The sequence below is a fragment of the Ailuropoda melanoleuca genome, chromosome 10 (genome assembly GCF_002007445.2).
Source record: "Ailuropoda melanoleuca isolate Jingjing chromosome 10, ASM200744v2, whole genome shotgun sequence".
Lineage (NCBI taxonomy): Eukaryota > Metazoa > Chordata > Mammalia > Carnivora > Ursidae > Ailuropoda > Ailuropoda melanoleuca.
Window position 1 is genome coordinate 38,726,953 of NC_048227.1, and position 25,914 is coordinate 38,752,866.

The 25,914-nt window shown below is 37.9% G+C and overlaps 1 protein-coding gene across 1 annotated transcript in view; it reads left to right on the forward strand.

The window, feature by feature from the left end:
- IL9R (interleukin 9 receptor) overlaps positions 1 to 25,914 on the forward strand; it is a 70,413-nt gene that overhangs the window by 10,335 nt on the left and 34,164 nt on the right. The window lies entirely within an intron of this gene.

A 25,914-nucleotide genomic window follows, 5' to 3' on the forward strand; every position in this document is an offset into this window, starting at 1 on the left:
CCAGCATTGTCCACAATAGCTAAATCGTGGAATGAACCGAGATGCCCTTCAACAGATGACTGGATTAAGAAGTTGTGATCTATATATGCATGGAATATTTCTCAGCTATCAGAAAGAATGAGTTCTCAACATTTGCTGCAATATGGACGGCACAGGCAGAGAAATGCTAAGTGAAATAAGTCAAGCAGAGAAAGACAATTATCATATGGTTTCTCTCATCTATGGAACATAAGAACTAGGAAGATCGGTAGGGGAAGAAAGGGATAAAGAAAGGGGGGTAATCAGAAGGGGAAATGAAGCATGAGAGACTATGGACTCTGAGAAATAACCTGAAGGCTTGCGAGGGGAGGGGGTGGTGAAATGGGATAGGCTGCCAATGGGTATTAAGGAGGGCTCGTATTGCATGGTGCCCTGGTTGTTATACACAACTAACGAATCATCAAACTTTACATCATAATCCAGGGATGTACTGTATGGTGACTAACATAATATAATAAAAAAAATTAAAATAAAAAAAGATGTTAAAGGAAGCTTTAGAGCAGGCTATAAGAGAAAAGGTGAAAAGAAACTGGGATGTTCATCCAGGAGAAATTTACACAATAATGACTTTCATAAGGTACATGATAGTGACTTTCAAATATGTAAAAACTCTAAAGAGAAAGTAGATTTCTCTGAATGAGAGTCTGGTTCTCTATGGAGAAAGATTAGATTCCTGAGCAGCTGAGGACCAGTATCTGCACCACTGAATCCCTTCTCTTTTCATATTTGTATGGAGAAAATAAATACATGCCTCAAGAAGCCACGGTTTACTGGCATTTTTTGGAGTATATCCAAGAGAATAGATTGAGTGTTCCATCTTACTTCTAGACTGACAAATCACAAACCATACAATTTGGGTTTACTGTGGATCATCTGGGTTCTTGCACGATTAACCACTATATAATATACAGATTTTCCTTTTGCTTGCCTCACTCAAACAATTTATATTTCCTTCTGGTGTAATGACAAGTCATGTTACTTGACAATTCTCTTCACTCAGTATGGCATAAAAATTGGGCATTAGGATCTTTAATTTTGGCTTTCATAAATAAGATTCACATTGTGGAAAATTAGCTTGAGAGAACATTTTGTGCTTTCAACTTAGAATTAAATGCCAATTAGGTTGATCTCAGAAGAGCTGCAGTACTAACTGTGGAAGTAAAATGATCCTAAAGGAATAGAGTAATTAATTGTTTAACATTTGGCTCTATATGCTCAGCATTCTCTACCAAATCAGATTCTAATCTGGTAAAAATAAATATGAGTGACAGATGAAAACTTTCTCCCTTCTATTTTTCCTGTAAAAGATTCTTTTAAGGCCAGAATGTAGCTAAGAGAGACTACCCTTTACATAAAATAAACTTGAATATATAAATGAAAAAATTATGCCATGCCCATCTTCTATGTAGAAAGCCACTTGTACAAAGTCTTAGATATATTGGACTTTACAAAAACAATTTGTTTAAGTGTCACACAGTTCTTCAATTGGGTTAGGTTTAAGAACTAAGAAAATTATTTAGGGTGTGTTGGCCAACGTGAAACTTTCATAGGCTTACTGTTGTTTTTATTTCTAATAATAAATAATATGTCTAGATGCAGCAGTTACATTTCAGAAATGTGATCTGGCCAGGAGTATTCTTAAATCTGGCAATACTGAATAATTTTATTAAAAATTCAATTGCCATAATAGCAATAACAACCATTAGTGCTATTTGGGGATAGGTAATGATGACTTATATTTGTATGGTGCTTTTCATTTTCCAAAATTTATGATCTCATCTGATCCTATAATGATTACCCCTTGAGATTTGTTTCTTATTATCATTATCTACACTTTATTCATAAGGAAACTAAGATTCAGCAAGGTTATACAATACGTTCAAGGGGCACTTAGAAACCTGCGACAGGTGGAATTTAATTCAAAACTCCAAATTCCAAATTCTATGTTTATTCTATTTTGCCAAACCACAAGAGAATACATCTTGAAGTAGGAGTTCAGATTGCTGAGGTACCTGAGAAGAATGTTACCAGAATCAGCTCTCACTGGGACAAATTCCACTTAAAGGAAGTAAGGACATAGACTCTATGCCCTGGAGCATAGAACCTGCTAACAATCCTGGTGTTTGTAAGAACTGGAAGAATCTATTTTCATCACTAATGACAGGAGGGAAGGCTGCATTCTTTTGTTGAGAATATCATAAACTGAACTTTAAGGGAGGGTCTGAGATTATAGATCTTGATACTGTGACAAAGATTGGGATAGGAACTCAGATATATTGTTAAATTCAGCATGACTGGCCCAAACAATATAGGAAGGGGTCTGTCTTCGATTGTTGATTTTGGAAGGAAAAACTGATGAGTGTAATTCAGACCCTCCTGCTCTTTTCTTCACCTTGGGATCTGGCCTCTCTGCAAAGCCTGTGTCTTGATTTGCTCCTCCAGACTGCAAGTTTTTACAGATGTGGATACCATGCATGGAGACTTATAGATCCCTGCATCATACATAGGTTTTACAGATGCAGGCCCCATTCATGGAGACTCCTGGGAACAGGTATTTCATCCTGTCTAATTCTGAGACTTGCCCTATGGATGGAAGCCACATTCTTCAGTATAACCTATACCAGTAATAAAAGTAATATCTTACCCCTTCTTTCATCTACCTTACAATTTCATTTTTTACCTCAACTGGTGAAAAAACTTAGGGAATAGAGGTGTTATTTATTGAGCTCCCTCAAATTCCAATGCTTAGGTTAAATATTTGTGGGAGGAGTCACTGAACTTTGCTCTCTTCTATGATTATAGATGTTCTCAAACATAGCAATTATTTTATGAAGTGCTATGTTTTAGTGTTTAAGACATGAACTCTTGAGCCAGAGTGCATATTTCTAATTATCTATAAAATGGAAGCAATAAGAATGCCTGTTTCCTGGGGTCAGGATGTAAAACAATACATGCAAAGCACTGAGAAAAACACCTGAACATAGTAAGAACACAACAAACGTTAACAGTCATTTGATAAATCTGCACCAGTGCCAAGTAGTGGACTGGGTGGAAGTAATGGGTTTGGATTTTTCATTCTTGAGGGAACACACCAAATGATAAAACAATATTAGCATTTTTGGTTACAATAGGTAGCTTATTATTTAATGTTGTGGCTAAGGGAAATCATGTTTCAAAATCAATCTTTGTTATTCAGATGTTTCATGTTCTCTTCAAATTTTTTCTTTGTTTCTAAAACAAGTATTTTTTTAAATTTTCAGATACTAACTTTATACATGCACAAGTGCTTATTTTTTTTAAAGATTTTTTAAATTTATTTATTTGACAGAGATAGATAGCCAGCAAGAGAGGGAACACAAGCAGGGGGAGTGGGAGAGGAAGAAGCAGGCTCCTAGCGGAGGATCCTGATGTGGGGCTTGATCCCAGAATGCCGGGATCATGCCCTGAGCCGAAGGCAGACGCTTAATGACTGCGCCACCCAGGAGCCCCTGCACAAGTGCCTATGGCCCATTTCTCAAAACACTTCTAATCACACCTCATATGTACTAGAAGGGAAATCTACATTCAATGCTGGTAAAGCGTTTTTGTGGAATTATAAGAGTAAAATGACAAATTAAAGAGCTGTTTGTTTACTGTTCAAGGGGATTTAGGAATATTTATTGACAGAAATTCAAGATTGAGGATAAAGTTGTTCATTATTAGTATCCAGTAACAAAAGAAAAATGGAATGAAATACTGCATAATTAAACACAATTTAGGAGGCCTTTTTTTTTTCTTTATAAAATATATGATGGTTGACAGGATACAAATCCTTTCTAAATTATCTAAAATGAGTGAAATTAGCTAAAAGAAGAGACACTAAGCAGTTAAATATGCTTCTTAAGGGCACACGGGATCTCAGTAGTGGAATACGGGATGACAAATTTTAGTGGTAGCCTAGACCAGGTACTATGACTCCAAAGAAAGGAAGAAGCTGTATTGTTTAAGAAGTCAGACCTCAGGTCATTCTCCAGAGTGGTAAATGAGTACAGCTGATATAGAAACTAAAACGTTGCTATAGGAACCTTGAATTCTTCAATGTTTCCTGGCTCACAAAAATAAATTGAAGGATGGGCAAACGTTTTAATGATCCAAATAGTGAAACCAATTTTTTGGCCTTACCTTTGACCTTGCCTAAGTGTTTGAGAATTCTCCCATAAAGTAGAAACCATCATATGGTCTAGAAAAACCTATAGGCAGCTCAAGTTAACTAATTTACCCATCACTCTTTCTTAATCTTGAAGTTGAAGCAGTAGCAGAAAGATAGTCCTAGGAATTTCTGCTTGTTTCTTTTACCTGTCCCTCTTGATCCATATTCTTTTTTTTTTTTTTTGCTGCATAGTCCATTCATAATAGAATCTATGTGACTGAATAAAATTATTATTGAAAACTCACCAAATAATTAAACATAATGAAGAATTAAGAAGTCTAAATAGTTTGGCATGATGTATGAGGAGCTCTACAGACCTGCTCTTTAATGAAAATGGTGAAAATGTTTTTAAAAACCTACCCATCTAAAGTCCCTGCAAATGTCCTTAAGGGCATACAACAAATATTTATTCAAGAAAATATAATAAAACTTGGTAAGAATAGTGAGGGTCTATGGTATTTAAAGGAAGACCTACACCCACATCCCCTTTCCTCCTCAGTGAGACAGAAATTCCTCCTCAGACAGGTGCAGCCCAGAATGTAGGACTCCTTCCCCTTAACTCGTGGTCAGGAGACTATTTTCTTTATGGGAAAGACTTCAGTATTTCTCATCCTGCTCCTAGATAACTATTGCTGAGGCTAAGTTCTGGGTGAATATTGCCAATATTGTTGATTCCTTTCTTCTTCCCAATCCACTCATGAAATGGAAGCTCTTGAGCAAGACACTGTAAAGAATAGTGGGGCTCTGATAGCCATTGCCTGAGTTTGATTGGACAGTTGTGGGGTAATTTGTGCCCCAGGGCGCATATATATATATATATACACAAATATTCTGATAAGTTTACATATATAAGCTCCAGAGTGGTCACTAAGTATGACTAAAAAATAGTAAAAAAATCATTACAATGTTAAAATGCTACATTAGAAGATATTTACTACTGTAAAAACAAGCATTAAAGAAGAATGGACAATAAAATGTACTAATAAATGTAACCAAGGAGGTACAAGACTTTTACATTGTTGTTGATAGAAATGAAAGAAAACTTGAATAACTGAAAAGACATATATATCCTATGTTCATGGATTGGAAGACTTAATATTGTTAAGATGTCCATACTACCCAAATTGATCCAGAGATTCAGCGAAATCTTTTTTATTTGTTTGAAGTTTTTATTTAAATTCCAGCTAGTTAACATATAGTGTAATATTGGTTTCGGGAGTCAAATTTAGTGATTTATCACTTACATATAACACCCAGTGCCTATCACAATAAGCGCCTTCCTTAATACCCATCACCTATTTAACTCCCCTCCCCCTGCCCTGCAACTTCTCTTCCAGCAAGTCTGAGTTTGTTCCCTAGAGTTAAGAATCTGTTTCTTGGTTTGCCTCTTTTTTCTTTCCCCTTGCTCATATGTTTTGTTTGTTAAATTCCACATGTGAGTGAAATCATATGGTATCTGTCTTTCTACCTGAATTATTTTACTTAGTATAGTGAAATATACTCTAGATCCATTCATGTTGCTGCAAATGGCAAGATTTCATTCTTTTTTATGGCCAAGTAATATTCCAGTGTGTGTGTGTGTGTGTGTGTGTGTGTGTGTGTGTGTAACATCTTCTTTAGCCATTCATCAGTCGATGGATTTCTGGGCCCTTTCCATAATTTGGCTATTGTTGATAATATTGCTATAAACATGAGGGTGCATGTGCCCTTCAAATCAGTATTTTTATATTCTTTGGGTAAATACCTAGTAGTACCATTGCTGGATTGGAAGGTAGTTCAATTTTTAACTTTTTGAGGAACCTCCATACTGTTTTCCAGAGTGGCTGCCCCAGCTGGCATTTCCACCAACAGTGTAAGAGAGTTCTCCTTTCTCCACATCCTTGCCAACATCTGTTGTTTCCTGTGTTACTAATTTTAGCCTTTTGACAGGTGTGAGGTGATATCTCATTGTAGTTTCGTTTTGTATTTCCCTGATGATGAGTGATGTTGAGCATCTTTTCATGTATCTGTTAGCCATCTGTATGTCCTCTTTGGAAAAATGTCTATTCCTGTCTTCTGCCCATTTCTTAACTGGATTATTTGTTTTGTATATGTGTTGAGTTTGAGAAGTTCTTTATAGATTTTGGATACTAACCCTTTATCAGATATATCATTTGCAAATATCTTTTCTCATTCCCAAGGTTGCCTTTTAGTTTTATTGATTGTTTCCTTCACTGTGCTGAAGGTTTTTTATCTTAAAAAAGTCCCAATAGTTCATTTTTGCTTTTGTTTCCCTTGCTTCTGGCAATGTGCCTAGTAAGAAGTTGCTCCAGCTGAGGTCAAAGAGGTTGCTGCCTGTGTTCTCTAGGATTTTGATGGTTTCTTGTCTCACATTTAGGTCTTTCATTCATTTTGAATTTATTTTTGTGTATGTTGTAAGAAAGGGGTCCAGTTTCAGTCTTCAGCATATTGGTATCTAGTTTTCCAAACACCATTTGTTGAAGAGACTGTCTTTTTTCCACTGGATAGTCTTTCCTGCTTTCTTGAAGATTAGTCAACCATATAGTTGTCGATCCTTTTCCGGGTTTTCTATTTTGTTCTATTGATCTATGTTCTATTTTTGTGCCAGTACTGTAATTTCTTAATGACTACAGCTTTGTAATATAGCTTGAAGACTAGAATTGTGATGCTTCTAGCTTTGCTTTTCTTTTTCAAGGTTGCTTTAGCTATTTGGGGTCTTTTATGGTTCCATACAAATTTTGCAACTGTTCTAGATCTGTGAAAAAAGCTGTTGGTATTTTGATAGGGACTATATTAAATGTGTAGATTGGTTTGTGTAGTAGAGACATTTTAACAGTATTTGTTCATCGAATCCATGAGTATGGAATGTTTTTCCATTTCTTTGTGTCATCTTCAGTTTCTTTCATCAGTGTTTTATAGTTTTCAGAGCACAGATGTTTTACCTCTTTGGTTAGGTTTATTCCTAAGTATCTTCTGGCTTTTGGTGCAGTTGTAAATGGGATCAATTCCTTGATTCCTTTTTCTGCTGCTTCATTATTGGTGTATAGAAATGCAACAGATTTCTGTATGTTGATTTTGTACCCTATGACGTTATTGAATTCCTGTATCAGCAATCTTTCAGGTTTTCTACATGGAGTATCATGTCATCTCTGAATAGTGAAAGTTTGACTTCTTCCTTGTCAATTTGGATGCATTTTATTTCTTTCTGTTGTCTGATTGCTGAGGCTAGGACTTCCAGTACTATGTTAAATAATGGATGAGAGTGGGCATCCCTGTCTTGTTCCTGACCAGAGAGGAAAAGCTCCCAGTTTTTCCCATTGAGAATGGTCTTAGCTGTAGGTCATTCATATATGGCCTTTATGATGTTGAAGTATGTTCCCTCTATCCCTACTTTATTGAGGGTTTTTATCAAGAATAGATGCTGTTTTTGTCAAATGCTATTTCTGCATCAGTTGAGAAGAATGTGGGGTTCTTATTCTTTCTTTTAGTAATGAAGTGTGTCACATTGATTGATTTGTGAATATTGAACCATCCTTGCAGCCAAGGAATAAATCCCACTTGATCATGGTGAATTGTTCTTTTAATGTACTGTTGGAGTTAATTTGCTAGTATTTTGTTGACAATTTTTGCATCTGTGTTCATCAGGGGTATTGGCCTATAATTCTCTTTTTTTGGTGGGGTCTTTTTCTGGTCTTGGAATCAGGGTAATGCTGGCCTTATAGAATGAGTTTGGAAGTTTTCCTTCCATTTCTATCATTCGGAACAGTTTGAAAAGAATAGGTATTAACTCTTCTTTAAACATTTGGTAGAATTCCCCTGGGAAGCCTCTGGCCCTGGACTTTTGTTTGTTGGGAGTTTTTTGATTACTGATTCAATTTCTTTGCTGGCTATGGGTCTGTTCAAGTGTTCTATTTCTTCCTGTTTCAGTTTTGGTAGTTTGTATGTTTCTAGGAATTTATCCATTGCTTCCAGATTGGCCAATTTGTTGGCATATAATTTTTCATAATATTGTCTTATAATTGTATTTCTGTGGCATTGGTTGTGATCTCTCCTGTTTCATTAGTGATTTTACTTATTTGAGTCCTTTCCCTTTCTTTTTAATAAGCCTGGCTAGAGGTTTATCAATTTTATGAATTTTTTCAAAGAACCAGCTCCTAATTTCGTTGATCTGTTCTGGGTGGTTTTTTGTTTGTTTGTTCACTTGTTTCTATATCATTTATTTCTGCTCAAATCTTTATTATTTCTCTCTTTGGCTGGTATTAGGCTTCATTTGTTGTTCTTTTTATAGCTCCTTTAGGTGTAAGTTTAGGCTGTGTACTTGAGATTTTTCTTGCTTCTTGAGGCAGGCCTATATTGTTATATCCTTCCCCCTTAGGACCACTTTTGCTGCATCCCCACTGGTTTTGGACCATCGTGTTTTCATTTTCATTTGTTTCCAAGTATTTTTTATTTCTTCAATTTTCTTTATTTTTATTTTCTTTCCTCTTTCTTTCTTTCTTTCTTTCTTTCTTTTTCTTTCTTTCTTTCTTTCTTTCTTTCTTTCTTTCTTTCTTTCTTTCTATTATTATGATATGTTGAAATCATGTTGCCTGATTTTAAGCTATATTACAAAGCTATGATCACCAAAACAGCATGGTACTGGCACAAAAACACACACATAGATCAATGGAACAGAATAGAGACTCCAGAAATGGACCCTCAACTCTATGGTCAACTAATATTCGACAAAGCAGGAAAAAATATCCAATGGAAAAATGACGGTCTCTTCAATAAATGGTGCTGGGGAAATTGGACAGCTGTTACAGAAAAATGAAACTCAACCCTTCTCTCACACTATATACAAATATAAACTCTAAATGGATGAAATACCTCTATGTGAGACAGGAATCCATCAAAATCATAGAGAAGAACAGAGGCAGTAACCTCTTTGACATCAGCCACAACAACTACTTTCATGACACGTCTCCAAAGGCAAGGAAACAAAAGCAAACATGAACTTTTGGGACTTCATCAAGATAAAAAGCTTCTGCACAGCCAAAGAAACAGTGAACAAAACTAAGAGGCAACCCATGGAATGAGAGAAGGTATTTGCAAATGACATATCAGATAAAGGGCTGGTATCCAAAATCTATAAAGGACTTATCAAACTCAACCCCCCAAAACCAAATAATCAAATCAAAAAATGGGTGGAAGATATGAACAGACACTTTTCCAATGAAGATATACAAATGGCTAACAGACACATGAAAAAATGTTCAAAATCATTAGCCATCAGGGATTCAAATCAAAACCACACTGAGATACCACCTTACACCAGTTAGAATGGCAAAAATGGACAAGGCAAGAAACAACAAATGTTGGAGAGTATGGAGAAAGGGGAACCCTCTTACACTGTTGATGGGAATGCAAGTTGGTGCAGCCACTTTGGAAAACAGTGTGAAGGTTCCTCAAAAAGTTAAAAATAGAGCTCCCTGATGACCCAGCAATTGCACTTCTAGGTATTTACCCCTAAGGTACAGATGTAGCGAAAAGAAAGGCCACATGCACCCCAGTGTTCACAGCAGCAGTGTCCACAATAGCCAAACTGTGGAAGGATCTGAGATGCCCTTCAACAGATGAATGGCTAAAGAAGATATGGTCCATATATATGATGGAATATTACTCAGCCATCAGAAAGGGTGATTACCCACCATTTGCATCAACATGGATGGGACTGGAGGAGATTATGCTAAGTGAAATAAGTCAAGCAGAGAAAGACAGTTATCATATGGTTTCACTCATTTGTGGAACCTAAGGAATAGCAGGAAGATCATTAAGAGAAGGAAGAGAGAAATGAAGGGGGTGAAGAGAGTGGGAGATGAACCATGAGAGACTGTGGACTCTGGGAAACAAACTGAGGGTTTTAGAGGAGAGCAGGTGGGGGGATAGGCTAAACCCGGTGATGGGTATTAAGGAGGGCACATATTGCATGGAACAGTGGGTGTTATATGCAAACAATGAATCATGGAACACTACATCAAAAGCTAACGATGTACTGTATGGTGACATATTCCTTCAATTTTGTGGTTAACCTGTTCATTCTTTAGTAGGATATTCTTTAACATCTACGTATTTCTGGTCTTTCCATTTTTTTTCTTGTTGACTTCAAGTTTCATAGTGTTGTGGCCTAAATATATGCATGGTATGATCTCAATCTTTTTATGCTTGTTGAGGCCTGATTTGTGACCCAGTATGTGATCCATTCTGGAGAATTTCCCATGTGCACTTGAAGAGAATGTGTGTTCTGCTGCTGTAGAATGAAACGCTCTGAATATTATCTGTAAAGTCCATCTGGTCCAGGTTGTCATTCAAAGCATTGTTTCTTTGTTGATTTTCTGTTTATATGGTCTGTCCGTTGATGTAAGTGGGGTACTAAAGTCCCCTAATATTATGTATTTTTAAGAATGAGTTCCTTTATTTTTGTTATTAATTGTTTTATATATTTGGGTGTTCTCAAGTTGGTGGTATAAATATTTATAATTGTTAGATCTTCTTGTTGGATAGACCCCTTTATTATGTTATAATGCCCTTCTTCATCTCTTGTTAAAGTCTGGTTTAAATTCTAGTTTGTCTGGTATAAGTATGGTTACTCTGGCTTTCTTTTGATGTCTATTATCATGATAAATTATTCTCCAACCCCTCACTTTCAATCTGCAATTGTCTTTAGATCTAAAATTAGTCTGTTGTAGGCAGCATATAAATGGGTCTTGTTGTTTATCCATTCTGATACGCTGTGTCTTTTGATTGGACCATTTTGTCCACTTCAGAGTGATTATTGATAGATATGAATGTCGTGCCATTGTATTACTTGGCGAAGTCATTGTTTCTGGAGACTTTCTCTGTTCCTTTCTAGTCTTTGTCACTTTTGATTTTTCCTGCTCAAAGATTCCCCTTTAATATTTCTTGCAGCATTGGTTTAGTGGTCACAAACTCCTTTAGTTTTTGTTTGTCTTGGAAACTCTATCTCTCCTTCTATTCTGAATGACAGTCTTGCTGGTTATAGTATTCTTGGCTGCATATTTTTCCCATTCAGCATGTTGACTATATCATGCCATTCTCTTCTGGCCTGCTTAGTTTCTGTGGACAGATCTGCTGCTAACCTTTTGTCATCCCTTGTAAATTAGGGATTTCTTTTCCCTTGTTGCTTTTAGGACTTTTTCCCTTATGCCTATATTTTGCAAATTTTACTATGATATGTGTTGCTGTTGGTCTGCTTTTGTTGATTTTGATGGGAGTTGTCTGTGCCTCCTGTATTTGGTTGTCAGTTTCCTTCCCCAGATTAGGGAAGTTTTCAGCTATAATTTGCTCAAATAGACCTTCTCCTTTCCTCCTCTCTTCTTCAGGGACTCCTATGATACAAATGTTATTATGCTTTATGGAGTCACTGAGTTCCCTAAGTCTACATTCATGATCTGATATTTTTCTTTCCCTCTTATTTTCAGCTTCATTCTTTTCCATAATTTTATCTTTATATCACTTATTCATTCCTCTACTTCTATCTTTATTGTCATTACATCCAGTTGGTTTCACATCTTGGCAATAACATTTTTTATTTTGGCCTGTCTAGTTTTTAGGTCTTCTAACTCTGCAGTAAGGGACTCCCTTGTGTGTTCTATGCTTTTCTCAAGCCCAGCTAGTATCATTATGATTATCATTTTAAATTCTGGATCAGGCATATTACTTATATTTCAATGTTCATAGCAGCAATGTCCACAATAGCTAAATCTGGAAGGAGCCGAGATGCCCTTCAACAGATGACTGGATTAAGAAGTTGTGGTCCATATATAAAATGGAATGTTACTCAGGTATCAGAAAGAACTTATATCTATTTTGATTCGAACTCTGGCTGAGAACTTTTCTTGTTCTTTCTTTTGGGATGAATTCCTCCATCTTGGCATTTTGTCTAGGTCTCTGTTTTCTTTTTTCTGTTAAGAAAGCCTGTTAGGTTTCCTGCTGCTGAAAGTAGTAGAGTTGAAGTTTTGCAGCACTCTGTGGTCAGTAGACTTGGTGTGTGTGCAGGGGTTTGTCTTGATTTTCTGGAGACGGGGTCCACTGCACTGCTTCTCAGACACACTTGCCTGAGAAAAGAAGAACCTGCAGAGCACAGGGGGATGTGGCTTGGTATAAGTGATTTAGGCTTCCACTGTGGGTACTGTGCTACTTACTGAAGTTAGTTTATGCTGAGGGAGAGGGGAGGAAAATGGTGCCAGCCCTCTCCCTCCTCCCTGGACAGGGGAGTTTGGCCCCATCAATGTCTGTGAAGCCCTCGCAGAAGAGTGAACAGTCTCCCTCCTTCTGTCTCAGGCATCCCTCAGATCCCTGCCTTCACCCTATCTGTGTTTGGGCCATTTGTCTGCCTGGCAGCACAGTACAACTGTGTGTTAAACCAGGCAGGCTGGCTGAGTTTTAAACTCCAAGCCTTATGACTGGACATGGTGCAGACAGCACTGGTCCTCTTGGGGAGGGTCTTGCTGTGCTGGGGCTGATGTAGAAGGGGTGTTGCACCAATGCACAGAAGCTTGGAATTTAGAGTAAAGTACAGCAATAAGCTGGAGTCCAGGGTACCTGCCCTCAGCAGATATCTCTGCCAATATGCTGAGGGGCAGGAGAGTGTAATGTTGCCTGTCAGCTCTTTTTCCCCTGAGAAGTAATGCCATCTCTCCCAGATGCACTGCAAGAAGGGGAAACTGTCTTTCCCAGTGCATTTCAGGGAATCCTTAGATTGCACTGTCTGCTCCAGGGCTTCTGCCATCCTTCATGAAGGAGTACTTCAGTGCCCACCAGGCTCAACACCAGCTGCAGTGCAGACCTCAAAAACTCTAGTCTTAGAACTCCAGTAGTTGTAAAAACTCAAGATAATAAGCTCCTCTCATTTTCCCAATCAAATGCTTTGGGGAAATGTTTTCCTTGTGCGATTCTCTGTGCATTCCTCTCTTTCTTTCTTTTTTTTCCCTCTCTCTCCCCCGACTTCCCCTCCTCTTTCCGGGACCAGAGTTCCCTCCCCTTCATAGCACCCACCATTCTTTTTTCTCCCAAATCACATCTCTGCACCTTCTACCTTCCACAATGTGGCCTCTTCTTTACCTCTAGTTGTGCAGATTGTTCTGTCAGTCCTCAGATTGATTTCTTGGGTGATTGGAATGATTTGATATTTATCTAACTGTGTTCAAGGTATGAGGCAAGTGTAGTGTCCTCCTACTTCTCTGCCAACTTAGTTCCTCCCCAGTACAATCCTTGCCAAAATTACAACTACCATTTTTGCAGTAATGAACAAACTGATTCTAAAATTCATATGGAATTATAGGGGACCCAGAATAACCAAAACAATATTGGAAAAGAAGAGTAAAGTTGGAGGACTCACACTTCTTGATTTACTATAAAGTGACAGTAATCAAGACAGTGTGGTACTGGCACAATAATAGATATACACAGGTACACCTCATTTTATTGTGCTTCACTTTATTGTACTTTGCAGATATTGCACTTTTTACAAATTGAAAGTTTGTGGCAAACCTGCATTAAATAAATCTATTGGTACCATTTTTTCAGCAGGATTTGCATACTTTGCACTCTGTGACACATAGTGGTAATTCTCACAATATTTTAAACTTTTTCAATTTTATTATATTTGTTACGGTGATCAATGATCAGTGATTATTTCTCACTGAAAGCTTAGATGATAGTTAGCATTTTTTAGTGATAAAGTATTTTTTATAATTTTTATTATGTTATGTTAGTCATCATCCCTAGTTTTTATGTAATGTTCTGCGATTCATTACTTGTGTATAACACCCAGTGCACCATGCAATACGGGCCCTCCTTAATACCCATCACCAGCCTATCCCATTCCCCCACTCCCCTCCCCTCTGAAGCCCTCAGTTTGTTTTCCAGTCCATAGCCTCTCATGGTTCATACCCCCTTCTGTTTACCCCCCCTTCATTCTTCCCTTTCTTCTCCCACCAATCTTCCTATTTCTTATGTTCCATAAATGAGTTAAACCATATGATAATTGTATTTCTCTGCTTGACTTACTTCACTTAAAATTATCTCCTCCAGTCCCGTCCATGTTACAGCAAATGTTGTGGAATTGTTCTTTTTGCTAGCTCAGTAATACTTCATTGTATATATCGACCACATCTTCTTAATCCAATCATCTGTTGAAGGGCATCTCAGCTACTTCCACAATTTAGCTACTGTGGACAATGCTGCTATGAACATTGGGGTGCATATGGCCCTTCTCTTCACTACGTCTTATCTTTGGGGTAAATACCCAGTAGTGCAAGTGCTGGATCATAGTCTTAACTTTGTAAGGGACTTCCACACTTTTCCAAAGTGGCTGTACCAACTTGCATTCCCACCAACAGTGTAAGAGGGATCCCCTTTCTCCACATCTGCTCCAACATTTGTTGTTTCCTGCCTTGTCCATTTTTTCCATTCTAACTGGTGTAAGGTGGAATCCCAATGTGGTTTTGATTTGAAAATCCCTGACGGCTAATGATTTTGAACATTTTTTCATATGTCTGTTAGCCATTTGTATATCTTCATGGAAAAGTGTCTGTTCATATCTTCTGCCAATTTTTTGATTTGAGTAATTATTTCTTGTGTATTGAGTTTGAGAAGTTCTTTGTAGATATTAGATACCAGTCTTATATCTGTACTGTCATTTACAACTATCTTCTCCCATTCTGTGGGCTGCTTCTTAGTTTTTTTGACTGTTTCTTTGGCTGGCTGTGCAGAAATTTTTATCTTGATGAACTCCTACAAGTTCATTTTTTCTTTTGTTTCTCTTGCCTTTGGAGAAGTGTCATGAAAAAGGTTGCTGTGCCCGTTGTCGTACNCCGATGTCATAGAAGTTGTTGCCTATGTTCTCCTCTAGAATTTTGATGGATTCCTGTCTCACATTGAGGTCTTTCATCCATTTGGAGTTTATTTTTGTGTATGGTGTGAGAGAGTGGTCAAGTTTCATTCTTTTGCATGTAGCTGTCCAATTTTCCCAGCATCATTTATTCAAGAGACCGTCTTTTTTCCACCAGATGTTTTTCTACTTTATCAAAGATTAGTTGCCCAAAGAGCCGAGGGTCCATTTCTGGGTCCTCTATTCTGGCCCATTGGTCTATAGGTCTGTTTTTGTGCCAGTACCATGCTGCTTTGTGATCACAGCTTTGTAATACAGCTCGAAACCCGAAATTGTGATGCCCCCAGCTTTGTTTTTCCTTTTCAACACTTCCTTAGCGATTCAGAGCCTTTTCTGGTCCACAGCAATTTAAGGGCTGTTTATTCCAGTTCTTTGAAAAATGTCATGGGTATTTTGATCTACCCCTTTTGAAAGTGTAGATAGCTCTGGGTAGCATGGACATTTTAACTATGTTAATTCTTCTGATCCATGAGCATGGAATATTTTTCCATCTTTTTGTGTCTTCTTCAATGTCTTTCAAGAGTGATTTGTAGTTTCTAGAATATCGATCCTTAACATCTCTGGTTAAGTTAATTCTGAGATAACGTATGATTTTTGGTGTTATTGTAAATGGAATGGATCCNTATTGTAAATGGGATGGATTCCCTAATTTCTCTTTCTTCAGTCTCATTGTTCATGTATAGAAATGCAACTGATTTCTGAGCATTGATTTTGTATCCAGCCACATTACTGAATTTCTCTGNGTTAATTCCAAGGTAACGCATGGTTTTTGGTGTTATTGTAAATGGGATGGATTCCCTAATTTCTCTTTCTTCAGTCTCGTTATTCGTGTATAGAAATGCAACTGATTTCTGGGCATTGATTTTGTATCCTGCCACCTTACTGAATTGTTCTATAACTTCTAATAGTTTGGGAGTGGATTCCTTTGGGTTTTCCATATAGATATCATGTCATCTGTGAAGAGAGACAGTTTGACGTCTTCTTTGTCAATTTGGATAACTTTTATGCCTTTTTTTTTGTCTGATTGCTGTTGCAAGGACTTCTTGTACTATGANTTCTAGTACTATGTTGAATAATAGTGGCGAGAGTGGGCATCCTTGTCGTGTTCCTGATCTTAAGGGAAAGGCTTCCAGCTTTTCCCCATTGAGAATAATGCTTGCAGTAGGCTTTTCATAGATGGCTTTTATGAGATTGAGAAATGTACCCTCTATTCCTACACTCTGAAGGGTTTTAATCAGGAAAGGATGCTGTATTTTGTCAAATGCTTTTTCTGCATCAATTGAGAGGATCATATGGTTCTTGAGTCTTTTCTTGTTGATATGATGTATCACATTGATTGATTTGCGAGTGTTGAACCATGCTTGCATCCCAGGTATGAATCCCACTTGGTCATGATGGATAATCCTTTTAATGTACTGTTGGATCCTATTAGCTAGGACCTTGTTGAGCATTTTGGCATCCATATTCATCAGGAATATCAGTTTGTAATTCTCCTTTTTGATGAGGTCTTTGCCTGGTTTGGGAATCAAGGTAATATAATTTTATTAATTTGGGTCTTTTCTTTATTCTTTTGAATAAGTCTAGCCAGTGGCTTATTGATCTTATTTATTCTTTCAAGGAACCAGCTTCTAGTTCTGTTGATCTGCTCTACTGTGCTCCTGGTTTCTACTTCATTGATCTCTGCTCTAATCGTCATCAACTACTTTCTCGTACATGGATTAGGCCTGTTCTTCTGCTCCAGCTCCAGTTTCTTGAGGTGAGAATATAAGAACTGCATTTTAGATTTTTTTATTCTTTTGAGTTAGGCTTGGATGGCTATGTTTTTTCCCTTTGACTACCTTTGCAGTATACCATAGGTTTTGGACCATTGTGTTTTCATTCTCCTTGGTCTCCATAAATTGTTTAAATTGATTTTTAATTACCTGGTTTACCCATTTTTAGCAGGATGGTTCTTAGTTTCCAGGTGTTTCACTTTCTTCCAAATTTTTCCTTGTGATTGAGTTCTAGTGTCAAAGCTTTGTGGTCTGAGAATATGCAGGGAATAATTTCAGTCTTTTGGTTTGTTTGAGATGTGTTTTGTGACCCAGTATATTGTCTATTCTGGAAAACATTCCGTGTGCATTCAAAAAGGATGAGTATTCTGTTGTTCTGGGGTGTAGTGTTCTATATCTATGATGTCCATCCTGTCTAGTATTTCATTTAAAGATCTTGTTTCTTTGTTGATTTTCTGCTTAGGTGATCTGTCTATTGCTGAGAGCAGAGTGTTGAGGTCCCCTACTATAAACGTATTTTTATCTATATGTCTCTTTATTCTGGTTAAGAGTTGGCTTTTGCTGCTCTCCTGTTGGGGGCATAGATATTTATAATTGTCATATCTACTTGTTGGATACATCCTTTAAGAATAATATAGTGTCCTTTTGTATCTCTAACTACAGTCTTTAGTTTAAAATCTAATCTGTCTGACATGAGAATTGCTACCCCAGCTTTCTTTTGAGGTCCATTGCCATGAAAAACAGTTTTCCATCCCTTTACTTTCTGTCTGGATGTATCTTTAGGTTCATGATGAATCTCTTGTAGACAGCAAATGGATGGGTCATGCCTTATTATCTAATCTGCAACCCTGTGGTGTTTGATGGGAGCATTTAGGCCATTCACATTGAGAGTGATTATTGAGAGATATTGTTTTAATGATGTCATGTTGCCTGTGAAGTCTTCTATAGATTGTAAATTTCTCTTCTGTATCACTCTTGGGGCCTTTTTACTTTTATTGAACCCCCCTTAATATCTCCTTAAGGCTGGTTTTGTGGTTACGAATTCGGTCAGTTTCTGCCGATCCTGGAAGGTCCTCATCTCTCCATCAATTCTGAATGACAGCCTTGCTGGATAAAGGATCCTTGGCTGCATGTTCTTCTCAGATAGAGCTATAAAAATATCCTGCCAACCCTTCTTTTCTTGCCAGGTCGACAGGTCTGAAGTTATTGTGATATTTTTACCTCTGTAGGTAAGGAATCTCTTCGCCCTGGCAGCTTTCAATACTGTATCCTTGGATCTCATATTTGCAAATTGCACTATGATATGACGTGGTGTAAGTTTGCCGTGATTGACTTTGGGAGGGGTCCTCTCCACCTCTTGGACATGAATGCTTGTTTCCTTTGCCAGATTAGGGAAGTTTTCAGCTACAATTTGTTCAAATATCTCTTCTAGACCTCTCTCTTTCTCCATCCCCTCAGGGATGACAGTGATTCTGACATTGGAATGTTTCATTGAGTCAGTAATCTCCCATATTCTACATTCTTGAGATTCGATATTTTTGAGGCAGGTTTCTGTTTTAACTTTATCTTCTACCATTCTGTCCTCCAATTCAGTACTTCGTTCTTCTGCCTCATTTACCCTGGCTGTCAGAGCATCTAGTTTAGACTGCATTTGATTCATAGTATTTTCAATTTCTGCCAGTCTTGCTCTCATTTCCGCCATTAGAGATTCTATATTGTCGTTAATAATTTCATTAATTTTTTTCAAGCCTACACATCATCTTGACCATTGTTACTCTGAACTCCATCCCTGATAATTTGGTTATATCCATATCCATCAGTTCTGTGGCAGAGGCCACAGTCCCTGTCTCCTTTCTTTGCTGAGTGTTTCTCCTCCTCATCATTCTGATGAGGAGAGGTTGCGGGGATGCACAGAGCCCGAATTATTGACCAGGACCCAGGCAGTGTTCACTTGTTTTATAGGGACCTTAGAGATGTGGGCTTCTTGATTTTTCAGCCTGCCTTCTCAGGGAGGGACCTGCCTTGCTGATACTCAGGCAACCTTGTTTGGGTAGAGTCACCCTGTCCCCTGCATGGGGGGATGGGTATGGGCACAATGTGAGCTTGTATTTCCTGGCTTTTGTTCTCTGGCAGCTTTCCCTGGCGGTTTTCTATGACTCTTCTGAGAGTCAGAGCAGCAGTAGCTGTATCCTAGCCTCTGTCTCAGAACAGAGTGATTGCAGTCTGCTCTCCACTGAGCTCTCTTGGCCACTTTAACTCTGTTTCTGTCAGTGCTGCCTAAAACCCTGTGGTGTCCCAGGTTGTGTGCCACACAGCCACTCTCCCAGTCCTCACTTCCAGGGCCAGCACATCTCTGTCTTTTGTGCTTCTAATACTGCCAGCCACACCTGGTTCCTGCACGCACTCCCGAGCTCCCTGTTTCAGTGTGGTTCGAGCGCATGCTCTCCCGAGCTCCCAGTATCAGTCCGGTTCAAGGGAGTGCTCTGGAGTGCCAGTTTTCAGTCTGGTTGCACGTGCTGCTGAGCTCTTGGTTTCAGTCTAGTTCGAGTGGGGGCTCCAGAGCTCCGGTTTTCAGTTTGGATGTGCACGTCCCCGGGCTCCTGGTTTTAGTCTGGTTCCAGTGAGCACTCCAGAGCTCTGGTTTTCAGTCTGGTCATTAACACATTCCCAGGCTCATGGTCTCAATCTGCTCTCTCGTGGGTGCCTGTCCGTGAGTCTGGCCGGCTCCCCAGTGCAGGTGGCTACTGCTTCCCGGCACACGAGTGCAGTGGCTCCCTCCCCTTTCTGTTTGTCTTCCGATATCTGTGTGCAGATTCACAGCTCCCCACTTCATACCTCAAAACTCAGTGCTGGAGATGTTCATTTGTGGAGATCCAGATGTATCTTCCTGTGTCTCAGGCTGATTCCATGGGTTTTCAGGATGGTCTGGTAAATATCCAGTTTGACTCAGGGGACCAGATGGAAAAGGGGCCCCTACTCCTCTGCCATCTTTTCTCCCTCTCAATGATAAAGTATTTTTAAAATTAAGGTATGTAGTGTCTTTTCTAAGGATTTTATTTCTTTATTTGGGAGGGTGACGTACAGGCTGGGGGTGGGGGAGGTGAGGTGCAGAGGGAAAGGGAGAAGCAGACTCTGTACTGAGCAGGGAGCCCAAATTGGGGCCAGTCACAGGAACCTGAGATCATGACTTGAGCCAAAGGCCGACTCAACCGACTGAGCCACCCAGGCACTTCAAGGTATATAGTTTTTGTCAGGAAACAGTGCTATTACACACACAAAAGACTACAATAGAGTGTAAACATAACTTTTACATCTAATAGGAAACAAAAAAATCATTTGACTCATTTTATTTCAATATTTGCTTTATTGGTCTGGAACTAAACCCATATCTTCAAGGTCTTGCTTTAGATCAGTGGAGCATAGTTGAGAGCCCAGAAATAAATCCACATGTCTATGGTCAACTGATTTTTTTCCCAAAATCATTCAAGGGAGGAAAGAATAATATTTCCAATGAATGGTACTGGGACAAAGTGGATAGCTATATGAAGGAGAATAAAGTTGAATTACCTCACATCATAAGGAAAAATTAACATAAATGTATTAAGATGTAAATGTAGGAACTGAACTATAAAATTCATAGACAAAAACATAGGGGTAAATTCCCATGACTTCAGATTTGACATTTAAAAGGACAAGCAACAAAAGAAAGAATGGGTAAACGAATTTTAAAACAATTTTGCTTCAATGGATTATCAAGAAGGTGAAAAAATAACCCACGGAAGTGGGGGGGATATTTGTAAATCATATATCTGATAATGGACTTATACGAGTATAAAAAAACTCTTACAACTCAGTAATAGACAAAAAAAACAATTAAAAATGGGCAAAGGATCTGAATAGACAATTCTCCAAAGAAAATAAACAAATGGGCAGTAAGCATATGAAAACATGGTAGATATTATTAATCACCAAGGAAATACAAATCAATATCACAATGAGACACCATTGTTCATCCACTAAAATAGTCAGAATACAAAAGTGAGATAACTAGTTTTGACAAGGATGTAGGGAAATCAGATATTATGTATCTCTTGATAAATAAACTAGTAACCTAGAGAGTCAAACTGTGGAATTCATTCTAAATGAAGCAAGAAAGAATAAAGAGATTAAAAAAATGGTAAATATTAGTAACAAAAGATATGAAGGAAAGCAATAGAAATGACAACACCTGGAAAATGGGAGTGCCAGGAGGAAAAAAAAATATGGAAATCTGAACTTCCCCAGATCAAACAAAAATGCTTCAGATTATAAGTGCCTAAAGAATGAGCAACAGGATAGGTAAGGGAAAACCCATACCTAGATACATTAATGTGAAGCCTAATAAACCATAGATTAAAGGAGAATTATAAATGTTTCTAGATAGAAAGAGCAGAGTAGCTATTCAGGAACACATAGGACAGTAACTGATCTCACAAAGAGAGAGGAAAAAAAGCACTAACTGGTTGGGATAAAAGGGAACATATTCCAAACTCCATGTTGTGTAAGGCTGGAGGCCCCATGCTGCTGGGAATATTCTCGGGAATATCACAAAAATTGATATTTGAGGGCAATTTTATGTTTTATTATGCTTGGAATAGCATCTATCACTTACATAGCCCTTTAGAGTTTATACAAAATACTTCCACATCCTTATCACATGATAAGACTGGTCTCCTTTAAGTACAACAAGGCATGTGCAGCTGAAGAACACCACACTCTTGCTCAGGTATTATTCTTAATTTGTTTTAGGTTTCAATCACTTTTCTATTAAAAGAAGTACGCCACTATCCTTAATAAGAACTAAATTCTGGCATGTAAAGTACATAGTTTACTTTTGTAGTTTAGGAAGTAGGTCATAGCAGGTTATTGGAACACACAGAACAATATCACTTCTAAAAGTGAATATCAAAAATATATTAACTGCTGTTATGGGCTGGCTTTCAGCATTTTCATTTCTCTAATCCTTTCTTCCTGGTTGTGAGATACTAGATTATAGACAAGTTTTCTTCTTCTTCTTCTTTTTTTAAAGATTTTATTTATTTATTTGAGAGAGAGAGCATGAGTGGGGGGAGAGACAGAGGGAGAGGGAGAAGCAGGCTCCCTGCTGAATAGGGAGCCTAATGTGGGGTGATCCCAGGATCCTGGGACATGACCTGAGCCAAGGTCATAGGCTTTTTTTTAAGATTTTATTTATTTATTTGACAGAGATGGAGAGAGCCAGCAAGAGAGGGAACACGAGCAGGGGGAGTGGGAGAGGAAGAAGCAGGAATCCAGTGGAGGAGCCTGATGTGGGGCTCAATCCCAGAACACCGGGATCACGCCCTGAGCCGAAAGCAGACGCTTAATGACTGAGCCACCCAGGTGCTCCCAAAGTCATAGGCTTAATTGACTGAGCCATCCAGCTGCCCCGACAAGTTTTCTTCTTTAAAAAAAAAATGCCCCCAAATGTAAACTTTTCTCAAGAAACTGCTACAGTGTTTTCTAAAACAATTGTACCATTTTACATTTTCATAGTATATTAGCCTGGGTTCTCTAGAGAAACAGATCAAATAGAGTGTATATTCATGTAGAAAGAGACTTATTATAAGTGATTAGCTCACGATTATGGAGACTGAGAAGGCCCAAGATCTGCAGTTAGCAAGTTGGAGAACCAGAAGGTGGTGTCACTCCAGTCTGAGAGCTGATGTTTCCTAAAGGCAGAAAAAGACTTCTCCCCCTGATCAAAGGGGTCAGACAGGGCTTCCCTCTTATTATCAGGAAAGGTCAGCTATTTTATTCAACTCAGTCCTTCAATTGATTGGATGAGACCCATTCACATTAGGGAGGGCAGTTTGCTTTACTCGGTCTACCTGTTCAGATGTTAATCTCACCTAAAATTTCCTCAGGGACACCTCCAGAATACTGTCTGACCAAGTATCTGGGTACTGTGTGGCCCAGTCAGGTTGACACATAAAAGTAACCTACCACATATAGCACCAACAATATATTACTCTTCTAGTTGCTTCACATCCTAAGACTTGGTAACTTGGTAATGTCGAGTGTTTTATTTTTAACAATTCTGCTGGGTATATAGTAGTATCTCATTGTAGTTTTAATTTGCATTTCCCTGGTGACCATCTTTTGATCGTTGAGCATCTTTTTTGTGTACTTATTGTTTATTTGTATGCTTTTGTATAAAATCTGCTCAAATCTCTTGTCCATTTTTATTGGATGTTGTCTTCTTTTTATTGAACTGTAAGAGTTCTTTTTATATTCTGGATACAAGACATTTATCAGACATGCACATTGTGAATATTTTTTCCTAGTCTGTTGCTTTCCATACCTATATATGTGTCTCTGTATTTATGTTTCTAAGATCAAGTATATACACGTATCTGAGTATATGTATATGTGTGTATTTTATAGTTCTTTTACCATCATTTTAGTGGTATATTTTTGGGAGGTGGCAGTGAATAAATGCATATGTTTAGTTTGACACATTTTATTCGAAGTCTATATGTGATTTTTCATCTATGCTTTCTAAATGCTTTTTGCATGCTGTTTAGAGCCTATGTTACATTACATTATTGTGATTTGTTGACACATTTGCTGGATTCTGGACTGTTTGAAGATAAGATTAGATCTTCCTCTATATATTCCCAATGACTAGCATACACCCAGACAGTTATTTTGCACTTCAGTATATTGAGAGAGGGATACTATTTGTTTTGGGAAAAGTTGAGGTGGTGATGGTTTTCTCCAGGATTCTTTTCTCTCTCTTTGTCATTGTGTTGGTGTGTGCCTTTTGGAAAATCCAACTGGAAGTGCCAAGTGTGGTAAGTCAGTGTTTTTTACAAAGTCTTCTCTAATTAAATCACAGTGAGCTTTAAATTAGAGTAGTGGTCTGCAAACTTTCTGTAAAGGTATGGAGAATAAATACAGGTTTGCAGACCATATGGTCTCTGTCACAACTCTGAAACTGAATTGTAGCATGAAAGCAGCCACAGATAGTAATACATGAGTAGGTGTGCCTATGTTCAAACAAAATGTTATTTATAAAAGAAGCAGTCCCTATTTGCTTTCCTCCCAGATGAATGACTACCAAGCATCAACCTGAAGACTAGATAAGGCTAGAGAATTTCATTGGCCCTAGAGGGATACTGATATTTGGGGATTATTCAATTGAAATCTGGTTTTGTGCCCTTAAATATATAGATGTTCAAAAGCCCTGCCCACATACTTTGAGTTTCCAATCAGCTTTTCCATACCTAAGTTGAAAATAAGACCTGACAGACAAGTATCATCCAACATTTTGGTAAAACTTTCATATGAAAAGCAGATGAAAGCAACTAACTATATAACTAAACAAAGGTAACCATTGGAAACAGAGAAATTAGAGAGCAGAAGAAACTTTATATAAGAAAAGATACTGCTTCTGTGAAACAAGAACAGGATGATACAGAAAAGGAATGATCAGAACACAGGAGAAGGCTCTTGGGATTTAATAATATATGCTTCTCCCAAAACCAACCAAATAAATAAAAGAATTCAGAAGGAGGATGGGAAGATAATGTTGAGGAAATTACCCAGAAAATAGAACTACAAAAAAAAAATGTGAACCGGTGTTTGACTATCTAATTGGAATTTTGGAAAGGGAGAAAAGGTAAAATTATGGGTAGGGAATTATCTAAGAAGTGACATAAGCCATTTTCAATAGCAGAAGTCTAACATAGAAAATAAAGACACTATCATGAAATTTCAGAGCACCAAGGATAAAGAAAAGATCCTTTAGGTATTCAAAAAGAGAAACGAGGTCACCTTTAGGTCAAAAAGAGAAATTAGGTTACGAAACTGTTGGAAATCAGTATGGTACTGAATTTTGCAACAGCAACTCTGATTGCCAGAAGACAATGGAGCAGTGCTCTATCAAGGCATCATGCCAAAATAATCTTCCTAATACTTAAAATTGGTCACAAGACCCTTGTTTAAAGTTTTTCAGTCATTTCCCATTATGTGGGGTTAGGGTCTATGATCCTTGGAATGGTGTATCAGATTATTCACAGTATGAATCAGGAGTTTTTTACATTTCTCTTCACTTGTTGAACACATAAAAAACTGAGGTTATTTTAGTGGCAAGTTATGTGTCCAATGTTTCCCTGAATATCTTGTACAGGTCCATATCTTCTGCCTTAATTTAAGCCTGAGAGAAAGTCACAGAGTGTTATAGACCTCTTCTTATTATTCAATGACACTTCAAATGTCCCCTCTTCCTTGGAGTTTTCAAGTTTAGTAATGTCCCTTGTTTAGTAAGAGAACAAAGATATCAGGAAGAGACCTGTTAAATTGAAAATAGGGTCAGCTTGTGGAATTTGTGCCCCTCTCCCTATCCAAATCAAGCACAATTAATCACTCTGCCATGCTCCCATAATGTTAAAATAAGACAACCTCTCCTATCTAATACCATCATATTACAATATAGTAATTGAACATGATTCTTATCTGCCCCCCCCTGCAATTTTGAGCTCGACAACATGGTCTGTGTTTAATCTTTGTATCCCAGTACCTAGATTTGTGTCTATCTAAATTGATACTAAGTATCTCTTAAATTGAAAGGAATTAGTAAACATGCTAAAGTAAAAAAGCAAAACAAAATAGCTCTAGTAGGGCTTATAGTACTAGTGGTTGCTTGATATGATTGATATGAAAATTTGATATGAAAATTCAAGTGTTCTCTGGTCTCTGAACACTATTATATGTCCCTTATCCATTAGCCAGATGTGCTACATCAACTAACTGGGATCAAGTGAAGGGTTATACATCCCTTCTGATAGATGAATACGTATTACCTTCCATATAGGGTGCCAGAGGCATGATCATATTCTCCCCTGGTGTTTCTTATTCTTCTGCTATAAGAAGGAAAATATCAAGGAGATAAGGATGAA